The sequence below is a fragment of the Coregonus lavaretus genome, assembly GCF_964263955.1.
Source record: "Coregonus lavaretus genome assembly, chromosome: 15".
Taxonomy (NCBI): Eukaryota; Metazoa; Chordata; class Actinopteri; order Salmoniformes; family Salmonidae; genus Coregonus; species Coregonus lavaretus.
Window position 1 is genome coordinate 3,414,283 of NC_140002.1, and position 8,486 is coordinate 3,422,768.

Consider the following 8,486-nt stretch of genomic DNA (forward strand, 5'->3'; position numbering starts at 1 on the left):
ACTTTGTCTGTTTGGCCTGTATTCACATTTTACAGATAGCACCACTTAAAGGGGCAATCTGCAGTTCAAACAATTTACAAAGGGGTCAGCTGAGGGATAGGGCTGGAGAAATGTAACCACTCTCAAATTAATAGACATAGCTATGATGCCCTGGCTGACCATCCATGATATCAAAAGTATGGTTTGAATCATGTTTTGAGACTATATAGTGTTTGTTTACAATTACATTGTTTACAAACAACAGAGGAAAACAAGCTTATATTTTGGGTTCTGGGTTAGAAAGTTGAACTAAGCTCATGAGGCATTTATAAGTTATATTCTTCAAGAATCAATGGCAATATATCATGAATTTAAAAGAAAGAAAAAAAAGAAGCAGAACCCAAAGCAGATTCTCCCTTCAAACCATGTTGCCTAATGAAACCACTCTTGTCAGTTATCAGTGTTTAATGGATAAGGTAAAGGGGTCTGTGCTTCAGAACAAATACCAGAGAGTGGGCTATTAGTTGCTCTCTCTCACCCCTGCCAAATATAACAACTGGCCTGATTATAGCACAGTCAGATCCATGCAGGTGGATCCAGGAAACAGTCAAAACAAACAGCAAACAGTTATTTGGATTGTCTGCTGCATCTATTTACATAGCAACTCTTTGATAAATATTGAGCTTGTGGAGCAGCCTATGTCTGTGTGTTACTGAGCCTTTGTGTTATTGAACCAGCTGACGACAGTAGCTGGCCACAACATTGAAAGCAAATGTACAAAACAAGCACAGTGCATTGTCTCTTCATTAACATTTTGGGAATTCATGATGGAGAGAGGTTTGCTGAACAACTCCTTCTTTGTTCTCATTAAACTGTATTTCATTGATCACTCCACAGTACATACTGTTATAGTATGTTGCATCATTGCTTTTTTAGAACATTGGATCTAAAAACGATCCACATTCTAGCTTTGGTCAAATTAAAGATGAATTCAACACAAAGAGGATAAGAGTGCTCTAAGCAGATGAGGAGAGTGCATAATGATGGTCCAAGATGGCGTAGCAGTGCGGTCGTGTACTCTGTAGTGCAGGGTTCTTCAATTCCGGTCCTGGAGGGCCGAAACACCTCTGTTTTTCATCCTCTCCTTCTAATCAGGGGCTAATTCAGACCTGGGACACCAGGTGAGTGCAATTAACTACCAGGTAGAAATAAAAAAAACAGAAGTGTTTCGGCCAGGACTGGAATTGAAGAACACTGCTGTAGCGTGTCCGTGTAAATAGCCTGTTTTTTGTTGTTGTTGTCTTTTTCGTATATATTTCCCTATCAGACACTTTTCATCCTTCTACTAAATATACTTTCCTGCAACCCGCCTCACTCAATGTGGAACGGATTCTATTATTTACTGACCTTTTATCTAGAATCTCCAGTTGAAACTAGCTAGCCAGCTAACTAGCTACTTGCTATTAGCCACCATTAGCGGTTTTCACCCAGGACAACGGATTTTCGGCCGGAATAACTGAATCACTGGACCTTAACACCGGATCACAACTAGCTAGCCGCAACCGAATGGATGTTGCTGTTGGCTAATCACCACTGCCCCTGAAGCAAGCACCAGTTAGCCTTGAGCTAGCCTCGAGCCAGGCCCATATCCCGGCTATCTACCTCTCTGTCTACCGGACGGGACTAGCCAGCTAACTAGCTACTTGCTATTAGCCACCGTTAGCGGTTTTCACCCAGGACATCTGATTTTCTGCCGGAATAACTGAATCACTGGACCTTAACACCGGATCACAACTAGCTAGCCGCAACCGAATGGATGTTGCTGTTGGCTAATCACCACTGCCCCTGAAGCAAGCACCAGTTAGCCTTGAGCTAGCCTCGAGCCAGGCCCATATCCCGGCTATCTACCTCTCTGTCTACCGGACGGGAGTAGCCAGCTAACTAGCTACTTGCTATTAGCCACCGTTAGCGGTTTTCACCCAGGACATCTGATTTTCTGCCGGAATAACTGAATCACTGGACCTTAACACCGGATCACAACTAGCTAGCCGCAACCGAATGGATGTTGCTGTTGGCTAATCACCACTGCCCCTGAAGCAAGCACCAGTTAGCCTTAAGCTAGCCTCGAGCCAGGCCCATATCCCGGCTATCTACCTCTCTGTCTACCGGACGGGAGTAGCCAGCTAACTAGCTACTTGCTATTAGCCACCGTTAGCGGTTTTTCACCATTGTACGTGGCCTGCACTACCTACCAGCCAGCTCTAGCCTGGACTATTGCTGTTCACTGGACCTTATGATCACTCAGCTGCACAGCTGATGCCTGCTGGACTGTTCCTTTTACATGGTACCCTGTCCTGTTTATCTGTTTAGCCTCAGCCCAAACATTCATCGCCATTACCAGTTGTTGTCTTAGCTCTCTCGAATAACACCTGTGATTGCTTTATGCCTCTTTCCCATGTCAATATGCCTTACCTATTGCTGTTCCAGTTAGTTCTTATTATACAATTTCACTGTAGAGCCCCAAATCCCTCTCAAACTGCCTCAAATAGCTCCTTTGTTCCACCCCCCATACACGCAGAGACTGGCTCAATCGGTGCCTCCAGTGATGCTATCTCTTTCATTGTTACCCAACGCTTAGGTTTACCTCCACTGTACTCATATCCTTCCATATCCTTGTCTGTACATAATGTCCTGAATCTATTCTACAATGCCCAGAAATCTGCCCCTTTAATTCTCTGTACCCAACACACTAGAAGACCAGTTCTTAAAGCCTTTAGCCATATCCTTATTCTAGTCCTCCTCTGTTCCTCTGGTGATGTAGAGGTTAACCCAGGCCCTGCAGCCCCCAGTATCACTCCATCTCCCCAGGCGCTATCTGGTGACTTCTGTAACCGTAAAAGCCTTGGTTTTTTGCATGTTAACATCAGAAGCCTCCTCCCTAAGTTTGAGTTATTCACTGCGTTAGCACACTCCGCCAACCCTGATGTTCTAGCAGTGTCTGAATCCTGGCTTAGGAAGGCCACCAAAAATTCAGAAATGTCCATCCCCAACTACAACATTTTCAGTCTAGATAGAACTGCCAAAGGGGGTGGAGTTGCAATCTACTGTAGAGATAGCCTGCAGAGCTCTATCATACTATCCAGGTCTGTGCCCAAACAGTTTGAGCTCCTACTTCTAAAAATCGACCTTTCCAGAAATAAGTCTCTCACTGTTGCCGCTTGCTACAGACCCCCCTCAGCCCCCAGCTGTACCCTGGACACCATATGTGAATTGATTGCCCCCCATCTATCCTCAGAGTTCGTACTGCTTGGTGACCTAAACTGGGATATGCTTAACACCCCGGCCATCCTACAATCCAAACTAGATGCCCTCAATCTCACACAAATTATCAACGAACCTACCAGGTACAACCCTAAATCCGTAAACATGGGCACCCTCATAGATATCATCCTGACTAATTTACCCTCTAAATACACCTACGCTGTCTTCAACCAGGATCTCAGCGATCACTGCCTTATTGCCAGCGTCCGTAACGGCTCCGCGGTCAAACGACCACCCCTCATCACTGTCAAACGCTCCCTAAAACACATTAGCGAGCAGGCCTTCCTAATTGACCTGGCCCAGGTATCCTGGATGGATATCGATCTCATTCCGTCAGTAGAGGATGCCTGGTTGTTCTTTAAAAGTGCTTTCCTCTCAATCTTAAATAAGCATGCCCCATTCAAAAAATTCAGAACTAAGAACAGATATAGCCCCTGGTTCTCCTCAGACTTGACTGCCCTTGACCAGCACAAAAACATCCTGTGGCGTACTGCATTAGCATCGAATAGCCCCCGCGATATGCAACTTTTCAGGGAAGTTAGGAACCAATATACACAAGCAGTTAGGAAAGCAAAGGCTAGCTTTTTCAAACAGAAATGTGCATCCTGTAGCACTAACTCCAAAAAGTTTTGGGACACTGTAAAGTCCATGGAGAATAAGAGCACCTCCTCCCAGCTGCCCACTGCACTGAGGCTGGGAAACACTATCACCACCGATAAATCTACAATAATCGAGAATTTCAACAAGCATTTTGCTACGGCTGGCCATGCTTTCCACCTGGCTACCACTACCCCGGCAACCAGCTCTGCACCCTCCGCTGCAACTTGCCAATGCCCCCCCCCCCCCCCCCCCCCACTTCTCCTTCACACAAATTCAGACAGCTGATGTTCTGAAAGGGCTGCAAAATCTGGACCCCTACAAATCATATGGGCTAGACAATCTGGACCCTTTCTTTCTCAAATTAGCAGCCGAAATTGTCGCAACCCCTATTACTAGCCTGTTCAACCTCTCTTTCGTAACGTCTGAGATCCCCAGAGATTGGAAAGCTGCCATGGTCATCCCCATCTTCAAAGGGGGTGACACTCTAGATCCAAACTGTTACAGACCTATATCCATCCTGCCCTGCCTTTCGAAAGTTTTTGAAAGCCAAGTTAACAAACAGATCACCGACCATTTCCAATCCCACCGTACCTTCGCTATGCAATCCGGTTTCTGAGCTGGTCATGGGTGCACCTCAGTTCAATGTGTCAAATCGGAGGTCCTGTTGTCTGGACCTATGGCAGTCTCTATGGGGATGCCACAGGGTTCAATTCTCGGGCCGACTCTTTTCTCTGTGTATATCAATGATGTCGCTCTTGCTGCTGGTGACTCTCAAATCAAATCAAATCAAATCAAATTTTATTGGTCACATGCGCCGAATACAACAGGTGCAGACATTGCAGTGAAATGCTTACTTACAGCCCTTAACCAACAGTGCATTTATTTTAAACAAAAAAAGTAAGAATAAAACAACAACAACAAAAAAGTGTTGAGAAAAAAAGAGCAGAAGTAAAATAAAGTGACAGTAGGGAGGCTATATATACAGTAAAATAAAGTGACAGTAGGGAGGCTATATATACAGGGGGGTACCGTTGCAGAGTCAATGTGCGGGGGCACCGGCTAGTTGAGGTAGTTGAGGTAATATGTACATGTGGGTAGAGTTAAAGTGACTATGCATAAATACTTAACAGAGTAGCAGCAGCGTAAAAAGGATGGGGTGGGGGGGCAGTGCAAATAGTCCGGGTAGCCATGATTAGCTGTTCAGGAGTCTTATGGCTTGGGGGTAGAAGCTGTTGAGAAGTCTTTTGGACCTAGACTTGGCACTCCGGTACCGCTTGCCGTGCGGTAGCAGAGAGAACAGTCTATGACTAGGGTGGCTGGAGTCTTTGACAATTTTGAGGGCCTTCCTCTGACACCGCCTGGTATAGAGGTCCTGGATGGCAGGGAGCTTTGCCCCAGTGATGTACTGGGCCGTACGCACTACCCTCTGTAGTGCCTTGCGGTCAGAGGCCAAGCAGTTGCCATACCAGGCGGTGATGCAACCAGTCAGGATGCTCTCGATGGTGCAGCTGTAGAATTTTTTGAGGATCTGAGGACCCATGCCAAATCTTTTTAGTCTCCTGAGGGGGAATAGGCTTTGTCGTGCCCTCTTCACGACTGTCTTGGTGTGTTTGGACCATGATAGTTCGTTGGTGATGTGGACACCAAGGAACTTGAAGCTCTCAACCTGTTCCACTACAGCCCCGTCGATGAGAATGGGGGCGTGCTCAGTCCTCTTTTTTTTCCTGTAGTCCACAATCATCTCCTTTGTCTTGGTCACGTTGAGGGAGAGGTTGTTGTCCTGGCACCACACGGCCAGATCTCTGACCTCCTCCCTATAGGCTGTCTCATCGTTGTCGGTGATCAGGCCTACCACTGTTGTGTCGTCGGCAAACTTAATGATGGTGTTGGAGTCGTGCCTGGCCATGCAGTCATGGGTGAACAGAGAGTACAGGAGGGGACTGAGCACGCACCCCTGAGGGGCCCCCGTGTTGAGGATCAGTGTGGCAGATGTGTTGTTTCCTACCCTTACCACCTGGGGGCGGCCCGTCAGGAAGTCCAGGATCCAGTTGCAGAGGGAGGTGTTTAGTCCCAGGATCCTTAGCTTAGTGATGAGCTTAGAGGGCACTATGGTGTTGAATGCTGAGCTGTAGTCAATGAATAGCATTCTCACGTAGGTGTTCCTCTTGTCCAGGTGGGAAAGGGCAGTGTGGAGTGCGATAGAGATTGCATCATCTGTGGATCTGTTGGGGCGGTATGCAAATTGGAGTGGGTCTAGGGTTTCTGGGATTATGCTGTTGATGTGAGCCATGACCAGTCTTTCAAAGCACTTCATGGCTACAGACGTCAGTGCTACGGGTCGGTAGTCATTTAGGCAGGTTATCTTAGAGTTCTTGGGCACGGGGACTATGGTGGTCTGCTTGAAACATGTTGGTATTACAGACTCAGTCAGGGACATGTTGAAAATGTCAGTGAAGACACTTGCCAGTTGGTCAGCACATGCTCGGAGTACACGTCCTGGTAATCCGTCTGGCCCTGCGGCCTTGTGAATGTTGACCTCTCAGATCCACCTCTACGCAGACGACACCATTTTGTATACATCTGGCCCTTCATTGGACACTGTGTTAACAAACCTCCAAACGAGTTTCAATGCCATACAACACTCCTTCCGTAGCCTCCAACTGCTCTTAAACACTAGTAAAACTAAATGCATGCTCTTCAATCGAACGCTGCTGGCACCCGCCCACCCGACTAGAATCACTACTCTCGGCGGGTCTGACCTAGAGTATGTGGACAACTACAAATACCTAGGTGTCTGGTTAGACTGTAAACTCTCCTCCAGACTCACATTAAGCATCTCCAATCCAAAGTTAAATCTAGAATCGGCTTCCACCTGTACACAGCCCATCTGAAATTAGCCCACCCAAGTACCTCATCCCCATATTGTTATCTATTTTGCTCATTTGCACCCCAGTATCTCTATTTGCACATCATCTCTTGCACATCTATCATTCCAGTGTTAATACTAAATTGTAATTATTTTGCACTATGGCCTATTTATTGCCTTACCTCCATAACATGCTACATTTGCACACACTGTATATATATTTTCTGTTGTATTTTTGACTTTATGTTTTGTTTACCCCATATGTAACTCTGTGTTGTTGTTTTTATCTCACTGCTTTGCTTTATCTTGGCCAGGTCGCAGTTGTAAATGAGAACTTGTTCTCAACTGGCTTACCTGGTTAAATAAAGGTGAAAGAAAAAATATAAATAAAAAATGAATATGCAAATTGAATGGACTCGTAAGGCCATCATAATGTGTTTTTCTTGTCCCTGTTCTTCCACAGCTGGTTGATAGTCATTCTCTCCCAGCTGAATCCACTGTTTGGACCTGCTTTGAGTAATGACACTATTTGGTATCTGCAATTCCACTGGCGCTGACTCTGCCCACGACTCTGCCCTCAATTACTGAGAAAGGCCTAGGAGGACCAAGGACAAAGTTATCATAAACCTGTCCATTTAGCTTTTTTGAACATTATATCTGACTCTTGGTTTACCTAAGATAATGGTAATAAACATACTGCAATAGCTTGCAAGATGGAAGTCATGCTAGCCTGTAAAACACTTAGCAGCATCTAGTGAAGCTATATCTGTGTAGGAATCTGAAAATGAGTGGTTGAGATACACAAAGCGTATATCTCCCGAGTGGCGCAGTGGTCTAAGGCACATCGCTGTGCCACTAGAGCCACTCCCGATCCTGGTTCGAATCCAGGCTCTGTCGTAGCCGGCCGTGACCGGGAGACCCATGGGGTGGCGCACAATTGGCCCAGGGTAGGGGAGGGAATGGCCGGCAGGGATGTAGCTCAGTTGGTAGAGCATGGCGTTTGCAACACCAGGGTTGTGGGTTTGATTCCCACGGGGGGCCAGTATGAAAAATAAAAAAAATAATGTATGCACTAAGTCGCTCTGGATAAGAGTGTCTGCTAAATGACTCAAATGTAAAATGTCATTGAGTGGAAGTGATTGTTTTATTTCTTACTGCAGAGAGAGAGAGCGAGAGAGAGAGAGAGAGTCTGGCATGTGGCCCGGGAGCGCAGGCAGATCTAAGTCCTCCAGACTGTCCCACAAGGCCCTGAGCTCAGACCCTCCCACCAATGGAATCCTTGGCTTAGTTTATATTTATTTTATTAACCACACAGTTACTAAGTATTTTGGGTATAGGATTTTCAGCCATGATTGAATGCACATGACCTTGCTCATCCTATCAGCTTTAAGTGTTTCTCGAAACTCATGTTGTGTTGTCTATTCATCTTACCAACTTGTCTGTTACAATGAATATTTGTAGATGCCTCAAAATTCGTAATTTTGTTTTTGTACTGTACATTTTTGGGGACAAAATGTGTCCAAGCAAGTCCTGTACAGGCAGTAATGACAACTAAATGAGTTAACCTAGTCTGTATGTTCCATGTTTATCTTATCATGACTGATTTTTCCCAACATAGTAACAATGTCAAATCACAGTACATAACATATAGTATTATGGCAGATCTATTCAAAGATGGTATTTATAATGTACAGTATTTTATTTGTAAACTCTAAGGACT